This window comes from Phoca vitulina, unplaced genomic scaffold, assembly GCF_004348235.1.
Source record: "Phoca vitulina isolate PV1807 unplaced genomic scaffold, GSC_HSeal_1.0 scaffold3, whole genome shotgun sequence".
NCBI classification, from domain to species: Eukaryota; Metazoa; Chordata; class Mammalia; order Carnivora; family Phocidae; genus Phoca; species Phoca vitulina.
Window position 1 is genome coordinate 58,421,889 of NW_022589706.1, and position 12,342 is coordinate 58,434,230.

Below are 12,342 nucleotides of genomic sequence, written 5' to 3' on the forward strand. Positions count from 1 at the left end.
TAGAGAGATGAGCAGAGAACTTAGAAGTAGATAGTCACTTCATCTGTCTCACTAGCTATACATATCTTTCACATGGTACAGGTTGGGGAAGGGGGAAAACATAATTTTGCACATTCCTAAAAGTAATTTTTAATATCAGTACTTAAAAATCATTTTCAGTGATATATTGCATGCCTTTGAGGAAACCAGTGAGCATAGAAATAAATATATATATAAACCTCAGTTATGTTAATTGGAATTATACTTTTTACTTACATATAGTTTGTTTTTTTTTTAAAGATTTTATTATTTATTTGACAGAGAGAGACAGCGAGAGGAAGGGAATACAAGCAGGGGGAGCGGGAGAAGCAGGCCCCCCACCAAGCAGGGAGCCCGATGTGGGGCTCGATCCCAGGACCCTGGGATCATGACCTGAGCTGAAGGCAAATGCTTAACCACTGAGCCACCCAGGTGCCCTTACATATTGTTTTTTTTTTAATTTAAATTTAATAAGCCAACTTATAGTACATCATTAGTTTCAGATGTAGTGTTCAATAATTTATCAATTTCATATAACACCCAGGGCTCATCATATCACTTGCCCTCCTTAATGCCCATCACCCAATTATCCCTTCCCCCCACCCACCTCCCCTCCAGCAATCCTCAGTTTGTTTCCTAGAGTTAAGAGTCTTTCGTGGTTTTTCTCCCTCTCTGATGACTTCCCATTCTGTTTTCCCTCCCTTCCCCTATGGTCCTCTGCCCTGTTTCTTATATTCCACATATGAGTGAAACCATATGATAATTGTCTTTCTCTGATTGACTTATTTCACTCAGCATAATCCCCTCCAATTCTATCTACGTCAATGTAAATGGTAAGTATTCATCCTTTCTGATGGCTGAGTAATATTCCATTGTATATATATATACCACATCTTCTTTATCCATTCATCTGTTGATGGGCATCTCAGCTCTTTCTGCAGTTTGGTTATTGTGGACATTGCTGCTATGAACATTGGGGTACAGGTGCTCCTTTGGATCACTACATTTGTATCTTTGGGGTAATTACTTACCTATTGTTAAAAAACTTCAACGGAGTAAATCTGAAGATCTAATTGGCTTCATCAAACAATTCATGAATCCCATCTAGCAAGCAGAAGGGAACTCCAAAGGGCTACAGAAAGGGAAAGGTTTATAAAGGCAGGACAAGGAAGTTATAAACAGAAAAAAAAAGGATTATTTCAGGTGCAATCTCCTTCATTTGGGTTTTAGTATGTGGATTACCTCATCTTCCTTTGGGGGATGAAGAGGGCTCATGACAGATTACCTTATTGGTGCTGACCAAAGAATTCCCTAACTGATTGGTTAAGAATCCCTTTCTGGGGTGTTGAAACTGAGTTAGGGTAGGTATTAAGTCTTGGCTTACTGACTTGGTATCTTAACCTAAGTGACAAACATTTTAGGCCTATGGTTTTCTTTTTGACACTATATATATATATATATCCCCATTAACTGCCGCAGAGTTCAGGGCCCTAATAAATATTTCTTGAGTGAATGAATGAATGAATGAATGAAGTGATTTGAAGAACTTGGAAAGCAAGGAACTACACTTTTCCAGGAGAGGTGAAATAGTACATGAAAGAAACAATGCTTTCATAAATGTAATGCTTTATCTCTAAATTTAAAACAAAAGAGTTCAGTTGAGAGGAAGCAGAGATAAGGTAGAAACTCTTAGGAAATGTAACTCAACTTTTATGTAGTTCTAGAAATGACTAATCAGAGTAATTTAAAAGGCTCCAGAGAAGGTTGTGACCCTAGATTACAATTATGTCCCCTTTCTGACAGTAATATCCCACCATGGTTCTTAAGGAATTAAAGGCAGTATGAATTAGTATAAAGAAGCCTCATTAACAAAGTGTCCTATTTAGTTCCTAAATAGAATCCTGACTGTCACAGAGTATCTTCTGTGGCAGGGCATAAATTTGATATCCCTGCCTATCAATCAAGTCTGATTCAAGAGTATCAGGTTTATTATGTGAAAAAAAATCTGCAGTTAATCATCATAGGTAGCAACATCTAACAACAGATTCTAGTTATTGCATTTTCTTGAAGAATGGTGAATGCCTTTAAGAATGTGCAAACTGAATATTATTGTGTTGGTTAGGAGGTAAGTTACCAGTTTAGTAAATTCTTTAAAAGGCAGTTTGTAGATTTTTTGGTAGGATGCATTTAAAATCAGTTGGAGATTACACTGATAGCTTTTGCAGCATTGGGCAGAGCCAGTAGATGGTGGTCTTAAATTGCAAGTTGCTATTACAGTAACACCTGTCAGCATGTGAAATAAGTACTGCTTTCCACAAAATGTCAATATTCACTTTTCCATTCATTGGATGCTGTAAATTGGAATACGATGGCACAAGAGAGCATTCTGAGATGACATGTTAACCATTATTTTTTAAAAAAAATCATAGGAAATTTATAAGACAGCATTTAAAATCATGCAATGTTTGTATCAGAATGTGATGTAAATAGCTTTATCTATTGTTTATCTTTTCTTCAAGAATAAAAGAGATTTTTAATTTCCTAATTAGAATGCTCTCTGTTTGAATTCTCAAAAACCAAGACCAAGTCTAAGCTGTACTACCTAAATAAGATATCCATTTAACATTCTCTATTGTTAAATGCACTTCAGAGATTCAGTTGCAAGAGTATTACAATACCTGGTAATTATGCAGGCTGAGTAGAATTAAAGACTTTGGAAATTAATTTTGAGTTGAAATATTAAATTAAGTAGAATGTTTTATCATAATGGCATAATTTAAAACTAACTAAAAATAGCATTAATAATAATCATGATCACTCTCCTTTCATTAAAAGAAGAGATTTAGCACTAAATTATTAAATGATCAAATTTATGGTGCCCAAGTTAGTAAAGATTTTGTAGTAGTGTAAATCATGCTACATGATTTCTGTCCAGTGACTATAGCAAATTAGTCACTCTAGTAAATTTTAGAGGATGTTAATAATACAAACACTTCAGTGTTGGAAGCTTTGGTAGAATGATACTGTATACATCCTTGGGCATTCAAATATTCTTTTTTTTTCTTCCAACAGTGTATTATCTAACTGCCATTGGTAGTAGCAGGGATGGACAATTACACCTGGAACAAAAGAAAAGGGTAAGCCTTTTATTTTTATAAGCCAACGATTTATGAGAAGTGATTTCTGCTTTCCAACATTAACCTTTGGCCTCCTTCTATTCAACAGTCTTCTGATTTTACTCTGAAATTGTACTGTCTGTGTTCTAAGCAGAACATATGTTGCTCATTTTCTTTAATGATTCTCAGATCAACTCAATTTTACTCTACAAGCCAAAAAAAAAAAAAAAAAAAAGGCAAGAAATGATTTGCTTTTCAGCTTATTTAAAATTATCCTAATATATATATATGATTTTCCCCCATAACTGAATTAGCTTTACCAATATATGAGTTATAAAACGGGCAAGCAACCTAAAATAGAAGGCAAACACACACCAACCTCTTGAGTGATGAGGATGGGGTTGGTGTTAAGGTAAAGGGAGATTTGCTTTGTTTTATATGTTTCTTAAGGGAAGTTTTTATAGATGTTCTAATGTACACATATACTGTACATTTGTCTATATTTAATACCTTTAAATGTTTCCTTCCTCTTAGCCATGGGTATGGTTTTTGGTATCTGATCTATATTTTAGAAAATTATCAGATCTGAGAATCCCAAAAGTCATGTAATATTGCAACAGATTAGTACATGTATAAAAATATTATGAATCATCCAAATCACTCCTTAGAACTTTGTCTTTCAGGGTTGAAATATCAGTGTCTGTGGAGGTTTCGTACTACAAAGATTATATGTTACATACCTGTTAATTCATAATGCAACTTTTAGAAAATTGTGGGGAAATAAGTCACCTAACTAAACTTACCAATATGGGTTAATTTCTGAGAATGTTAGAATTATTTTGGATCAAGAATGCTAATTTAGAGCAAACCAGTCACTTGTTACTTTTCTTTTACTTAGTAACATTTTGGCCATGAGTTTATCCTGTGCCTTTAGCATTACCCAAATCATTTTGGCAAAATACATTTTGCAGCAGAAGATTCTCATTTAAAACATGGATAGTGCATTCTCCTTCACAGAGCTTTGGGGTGTCATTAACAAGAAGCTAGTTATTAATGATCACACATTCATTTATTTAGCATATTCATTGTACTTTATAAAGTGATGTGTGAATAAAATCAACACAATTGGTATATCTATAGTATCAAAGTCACTATAGCTTAAGATAATTTTCTTAAAATATTAATCCAACAGCTGGGATATTCAGTAGAGAACTACATACATCATACTGAGACATTTAACTAGACTCAGGAGTCAAACACACATCTGAAAATATCTATCAACTCATTAGTATTGTTTCAGTAACTGCTTTGGCTTTTATATAACTCAGGAAATAGGAAACCATAACATCGTAAATAGTGTTAAACTGAACCTATCCATGTAGCCAGAGCAATTTTAAGCCAATCATTTCTCATTAGGCTAATGCTAGTAAAGTTTCCTATTCAGATAATTTTTTTTCTTTTTTCTTCTTTTGGCTATTCAGTGGCCAATGAGGTGTAATAAGTTTTAGCAAATTGGGGCTGAGGTCTCTTAGGTTAGCTTTATTCTTTGCTGTAAATTACAGCAGCTTTATAACTGCTTAACACAGCTCTTGAATCAAGAAATGTCACACCTGAATTTTCTTGTTCAGGCTGAATGACTGGCATTAGGGGGAGAGAGAGAGAGAGAAAGTGCATACATTCCTAGAATTCAGGATTAAACCTGCTTTCAGACTGTCAAACTGATTTATATTTTAACTGTTGAGCAGCTGAAGTGGCAACTAAATAGAATTTTAATATACGAGCATCTTCCCATATAGTTTCTCTTTGCAGACTACAATTTGGCAAATTGTTAAATTTGTCAATGCACTCTGTATACCTCCTGTTGACTTTGAATTGGATTGTATTTTGGACTTTATTTTTTATTTCAGGCTCAAAACCATGAGGTATGATTTAGATTACTTGCTTCTTGGACTTCACATCTGTTTTTTAAGCATAAGAAAGCCAGTCACTGCTATAAGGACCCTCGCTGATTAAGCAGCAGAACTTACATAAGAAGACTGTATGACAATAAAAAGGGTACTAGTGTAGAAGTCTCTCTTCTCTTAGCAGGTTTTAATAGGTCAGCAAATGTGACTTGTTGGCTGTTTTCCTGTTTTTCTCATTGACAGTTCATCACAAAATGAGGTAGGTTATTTTTTTTCCTGACTAGATTAGCAAAAACAGAAAAGTAATTAATACGTAAAGTACCAAATATGAAATATTACTCTGCACAGAGGCATTTCACACTTCATTGATTTCATGAGTAGGCCAGAGGTGCCAGAACAATAATTAATATGTTGTAAGGGAAAAATTATTAAGCAAGGTCAGCAGCATTTGAAGACTTTACAAAGAAGAGGCATGAAAAGGTATTCTGAAACTGTTTCTTAAATAGGGCTTAAAATTGGATTTTAAATGAATATTTGAAGAAATACATGGTTTGTCTATGAGAAATTAGTAGGGGTTTTTCATTTATCACTGAAGTATGACCCTTTATGTAAGCATAATGTAAATCAATATATTGGCATTTGGGGAAAAACTGAATAAATATGTGTGGGTATGTGTAGACTTATGGATATCATTATTTACATTTCCAAACTGTCAATGAAATAGAAAAATTTAAAATTCAAGGAAATTCATTTATATTATTTTTAAATTACTAACCAATACATGTTTTGCAAAAAGTAACAATCTCAAAAAAGCAAAAATAAAAACACCAACATCAAATCAGCCATAATCCCCCTGTGCTGGTATGAAGATGTTAATATTTTGGGGGTGCCTGGGAGGCTCGGTCGGTTAAGCATCTGCCTTCAGCTCAGGTCATGCGGGGTCCTGGGATCGAGCCCCGCGTCAAGCTCCCTGCTCAGTGGAGAGTCTGCTTCTCCCTCTCCCCCTACCCCTCCACCCCGCTTGTGCTCTCTCACTCTCTCTCAAATAAATAATTAAATCTTTAAAAAATAAAGATGTTAATATTTTGGTGTATATCCTTTCAATATTTTCTCTCTAGGAAGTATGTATTTTTAATGGGATACTGCAATGTTGTTTTTCAGTGTGCTTTTTCACTTATTATATGATTATTCCCTTATGTCATTCAGTAGTTTTCTACGACTTCTAGTGGCTACATAATGCTTCACTGGAGATAACATAACATATTTAAGCAGTCTTCTGTGGATGGGCATACAGTGGTTCCCAATTCCTAACAAATTGCAACACTCATCCTTAGAGTCATATCATGATCAAGACTTTGGACACATTTCTAGAAATGGGAGTTCTGATTGCTTCCCAGGTATTGCCAACTTGTCCTCCATCAAGGTCATCTCAGTTTGCCCCCAACACAGTGTCTGCTTCAAAATCACTCTCAGTTGTGATTTTAAAGCTCTTCTTTATTCTGATGTCATGTAGTAAGTAATGGATTTTCCAGGATTAATTGAAGATGATTGAGAGAAAAATCTCTTGAAAGACTTTCAGAAGCAAAATGTTCCCAGTGATTATCTTAAGACCAAAATAAGTAAGATCATTTAATATCATATTTTTAAATCCCCAACTGAAAGCTACTAATAGCTATCATTTACTGAGTGCTTACCATGTATCAGTGATAACTTGGCCACAATTCTATGTGCTTTACATCAATTATTTTAAATTTGATCCTCACAGTTATCCTGTGAAGTAAGTTTATTATGCTCCTTTTAAAAACGAGGAAGCCAAAATTCAGACAGTTTGTGAACAAACTGACTAAGGTCGCACAGCTAGTTGGTGGGGGGCTGGGGTTTGAATCCAGAAGCACCTGATTCAAAAGCTCGTATTTCAGCTACTGTAAAAAACAGGAAAGATCTTAAACTTGTGATTCGGAAAGTACTGTACCTTCAAACATCACATGTTGTAGCTTATTTGTGTATTTACAACCACCTTTTTCCTCAATCTACTGTCATTTTGGTATCCTGATTGAAGGTGTCTGCTTGGATCGACTATGGATTTCTACCACCTGGACCTGTGCTAAGAAACAGTGGGTCTCATTTCTCAAACACGAGGTGCTAGGAAGGCTGGTGCCAGGTTGGCAGAGCAGGTTCTCATCCTTTCTTAGTGCATATGGCTCTCTGGTGTAGGAAGCTACCACTAGTCCCCCAATTTTCTCTCCTCTACTCACGAACTGGAGTCCAGATGATAGTGTGACTTTCTTGTTAACCTCCTTTCTGTGAATCTGAGATGATATAAAGAAGGAAAAAGCCAGAAAATTGGGAGTAGGGGCGGTGTTGAGTCTTCCTTGGGAAACTTTCCTTGAGGCACCAGAACATTGTTCTGAAACTGAACCAGTGGGGAGGGGCCTCTCTGAAAGGATGTCTCTCTGGTGACACCATTCTGGGAGGGCCAGGATGGGAAGACAGGAAGATGATATGTTCCAGACAATATTCAACCCCAGATACAGTGGGAGTTCATAAAGGGAAGGAAGAAAGTATTCTCTATTCTGGATAGGGAGCTCAACAAAGTAACATAATTAGGACCAGAAATTGTCCTGTTGTGGCATTCCAAATGCATACTTGAGCCTCTGTCCTACTCGTTATGAATCTTTATCCTTTCCTCTCCCTCTGCTCCCTCTCTCATCAGCAGGCTAAAGAGAGGATACATCTCTAGCTTAAGCTTGGGGCTTTTTGGCACGATGCTTGATTGTCTCGGTTTCCTCTTGGCAGATTTAAATTGTTAGAGAAATGAAACTCGTTTGAAAACAGTAGGCCCTGGCAGGCACTCTCCCAGGCATTGCCCAGGACTCCAGGAACAGTTGTCAACTTGCATGGCATTTGTCTAGGTTGGGTTTGATCTTATTCTCAGATCCCATATGGTAAGAAATAATTCAATTTTAAAGTTTTGTGTGTTTTATGATTGTGCGGATTGAGGTCAGAAGAGGGAGAGAGGTTGCTGCACATGGAGTTTGTAGATTTTTTTTATATTAAAACTAAAACTTAATGAAGATGGGAGATTAAGGAAAAAATTCTCTTATTTGCATGAACATGAGACAAAACTGAACAGGATATTTTTTACTTTCTCTAAATATAAATCTTTATTTGATTATGATACCCTTAATTGTAAGGTATGGAAATATAATAATACTGACAACTAATATGCATACATGGTAGTTTAGAGATTAAAAACACATTCATGGTCCTTAGTTTAAAAAATTAGTATAGGGGCGCCTGGGTGGCTCAGTCGTTAAGCGTCTGCCTTCGGCTCAGGTCATGATCCCAGAGTCCTGGGATCGAGCCCCACATCAGGCTCCCTGCTCCGCAGGAAGCCTGCTTCTCCCTCTCCCACTCCCCCTGCTTGTGTTCCCTCTCTGGCTGTCTTTCTCTCTGTCAAATAAATAAAACCTTTAAAAAAAAAAATTAGTATATAAATGAAGAAACAAAAGAAAATAGTACCATTTCTAGTAGTATTAGTTCTAACATAATCAGTTATCCAATGTTTAATTTATTTACAAGACCATATGTAGCACTATACAAAGAATCCTGTGGTAGATAATAATATGCTTAGTGTTACTGGTGAGATATTTTCCAGCCTATTTACAAGTTTTTTTTTAATTATAATAGAACAGAATAATTAAATAATTAGAGTAAAAACACCCCCCAAAATACTAGGGAGAAGTTTGTAGATATGCATAACTTTTATAACAAATTTCTAGTGAAACCAATACTGCTTTTGATTATGTAATTACAAATTTCATCTTCCTTCCTCTATCTTCATACAACCATTTGGGAAAAGAAATGAACACTTAGCAGCTGGATCTGTGAACACAGAATGGATTTCAGAGCAACTAAATGTGTATGCTGCTCTAAAGAACGTTTTAGGCATCATAAATAGCCAGTGTTTTAAACCACTAAATCCCTTGTCTCCTACCTTTGTTTAGTTTGGCCACTCTACCACCATTATTCCTCTTTGACACACAGTTTCCTCCTCTTATTTCAGAACCTCAAAGGGGCAAATACTAGGTCCATTTCACAGACTCAGTTTAACATAGACTAATATGCACAATGATACACACAAGAGTATCAGTGAAAACTTTCCATATTTGGTGGTTTATGGAGTTAAAATAAGTTATCATCTGACACCTCAAACCTGACTTTTGACCTGGATTTCTTCCTTACATATCCAACCATCAGCCCGTTAAATGGAAGCTAACGCAAGTAGACTAAACTAAGGTAGAGGCCCAATCTGATTAAATCTAACAATTTGTACATCTGTGTCTGACTTTCATCACTTCTTATGATTGTACATAAAGTACCTGCTGTTGAATGGGGGATTAAGCCCATTCCAATTATTGATGCTTTTTAACTTTACAGATGTCAAAGGCATTTCTTCAAACCTGTTCATTTCCAGAGCAAGGCTTTTCCAGATGGGAATTAGAAAGCAAGATTTGATAAAATCTGCTTCTCTATTACTCAATACAAAGGAACATTACAATAGCACTCCTGTTTCTGCTAATCCGTTCATTTCAGGTTTGATTTACCTTTTTTGCCTTGATCTAAAATCCATGTGGCTTTATAGGATTTATATTGCTATATTCAGGTTTTGAATGAATCACAGAGTATGCATTTTAATATGATTTCTCTGATTCCAAAGCCAGGATTAACCTGTTGTTTTTTATTAATAAGATTTTATGTTTAGCTTTTAGAGGAAGAGTGTTAAATTTCTCTAGTTATTTATAAATAGACAAAAGAAATTATATTTGTTGGCCGTACTGATAGAAGAAAGGAAAAAAAGGAAGCATAATTTTATAGACAACTTAAAATATTGATACTTAATATCAACTGTTACTTAAATAAGAATTGAAGTTTCCTTAGTACCAAGACTTCTATTTCCTATGTTGACATCTTGCAAAGTTGAGACTACTGAAGTAGACCTCATTTGAATCATAGTAAAGAGAAATATTGATACTGGTTAGGTCTGAGAAATTAGATACTAAAAAAACAGTTATTTTAGTGCTTAAAAAACAGAAGGAGACACTCTACTCTTTTCTCCTGTGGTGCTTTTATTTTTATTTTTCTGCTAAAGTGCTTATGGGAGTAGAAAGATGCAGTAGGGGTTCCTGATATTATTTTAAGGAACAATAATATTGTAATAGCAAAACCTTAGAGATGCTTAGAATGTGACATGCCGTATTCTAAATCCTTTACGTATATCAATGCATTTAATCCTCACAGTAGCCTCATAAGGTTGGTATTATTAGCTCCCTGATATAGATAAGGAACTAAGACACAGAGAGGTGACAAAATTGTGCAAGCTTATATGACTGGTGAGTGACAGAACAGGGTCCAAACCTGGGAAACCTGGCTCCAGCCCATGCTTTTAATCACTACCCTAATTATGCTGATAGGGTCAGATCACTAGTTTCTGGTCCACCCAAAAAGTATGTAAAATAAATTAAACTCAATCTAATGGGAATAAGGTAAAGTCCAAGTGAGAAATTGAATAAACTGGTATATTTTTATTTCTTCCAAACTCCCCTTTTTAATGTAGAAATTCCAGATATGGGCTCCACATCTGTAGATTTTAAAAACTGCTCATGTGCAAGTCACTAAGGATTTAGCCTGTGACCCATAAGGTCTTTGGACTCATTACTATGTAGTTTCTTTCCCTTTGGTCTCACCCTACACTTGGGGAACAGAGATATAAAAAGGAATTTAGTTGTGAAAACTTGACTCAAACAATTGATCAATGTTTGTGGAGGGCAGATACTGATTTTCCTAAGTTGGTGATGAAGGAAGGATTGGAGCTTATATATATATTGCTAAATAGAGTTAGAGACACTACACACCAAATTGAACTTTGGCAAGTTGAAAAAGGGAATGTTTACAAACATGTCTAAATGCAGACTAGCAAGTAACATAACCATTGTTTATTAAAATAAATTTCACTTAATCTTTGAAATTTCTGATATTTATAGGCAAACACCATTTTATTGTGCTTTGCAGATATTGCATTTTTTTTTTGTAAGTTGAAGGTTTGTGGCAACCCTTTGTCCAGCACATCTATTGGTACCATTTTTCCAACAGTGTTTGCTTACTTCATGTCTCTGTGTCACATTTTGATAATTCTTGCAATACTTCCAATTTTTCCATTATTATTGTATTTGTTATGGTGATCAGTAATTAGTTATCTTTGATGTTACTACTGTAATTGTGTTGGGGCACCATGAATATGCCAATGTAAGACAGTCAACTTAATCGATAAATGTGTGTGTTCTGACTGCTCCACTGACCTGCTATTCTTCAGTCTCTCTCCCTCTCCTGGGGTATCGCTATTCCCTGAGACAGACACAACAATATTGACATTAGACCATTTAATAACCCTGCCCTCTAAGTACTGAGTGGAAAGAAGAGTTGCACGTCCCTCACTTTAAATAAAAAAAAACTAGAAATGATTAAGCTTAGTGAAGAAGGCACATCCACAGATGAGATAGGCTGAAACCCAGGTCCCTTATGCCAAACAGCTAAGTTGTAAATGCACAGGAAAAGTTCTCAGAAGTTAAAAGTGCTACTCCAGTGAATGCATGAATGGTAAGAAACAAAACAGCCATATTGCTGATGTGGAGAAAGTTTTAGTGGTCTGTATAGAAGATCAAACCAGCTACAACATTACCTTAACGCAAAGCCTAATCCAGAGCAAGGCCCTAACTCTCTTCAATTCTAGGAAGGCTGAGAGAGGTGAGGAAGCTACAGAAAAGTTTGAGTCTAGCAGACATTGGTTCATGAGGTTTAAGGAAAGAAGCCCGCTCCACAGTATGAAAAGTGCAAGGTGAAGCAGCAAGTGCTGACGTAGAAGCTGCAGCAAGTGATCCACAAGGGTCTAGCTAAGCTGATTAATGAAGGTGGCTACATTAAGCAGATTTTCAATGTAGGAAAAAACAGCCTTATATTGGAAAAAGATGACATCTAGGACTTTTATGGCCAGAGGGGAGAAGTCAATGCCTGGTTTCAAAGCTTCACTGGGTGTTACACTGAACTGATGAATCACTGAACATTATATAAAAAACCAATGATGTACTATACCTTGGTTAATTGAATTTAAATTAAAAAAATTAAAAATATATATATATATGTATATATATATATATATATATATATATATATAATATTAAGAATAGTCTCCATATCCTGTAGCAACCGATAAAGAAATTCATTCCAATTTACTGTTTTGCTCCTTG

General features: G+C 35.5%; 1 long non-coding RNA gene across 2 annotated transcripts in view; it reads left to right on the forward strand.

Moving 5' to 3' along the window:
* Nucleotides 1-12,342, forward strand: part of LOC116630075 — a 140,157-nt gene that overhangs the window by 98,520 nt on the left and 29,295 nt on the right. The window contains exons 3-4 of one of the 2 annotated variants that reach the window (XR_004298874.1): nucleotides 3,091-3,155; nucleotides 5,042-5,745. This is a non-coding gene — a long non-coding RNA (uncharacterized LOC116630075). Of the gene's footprint in view, nucleotides 1-3,090; nucleotides 3,156-5,041; nucleotides 5,746-12,342 lie in introns of those variants that run through there. The other variant, XR_004298873.1, reaches the window with a different exon arrangement.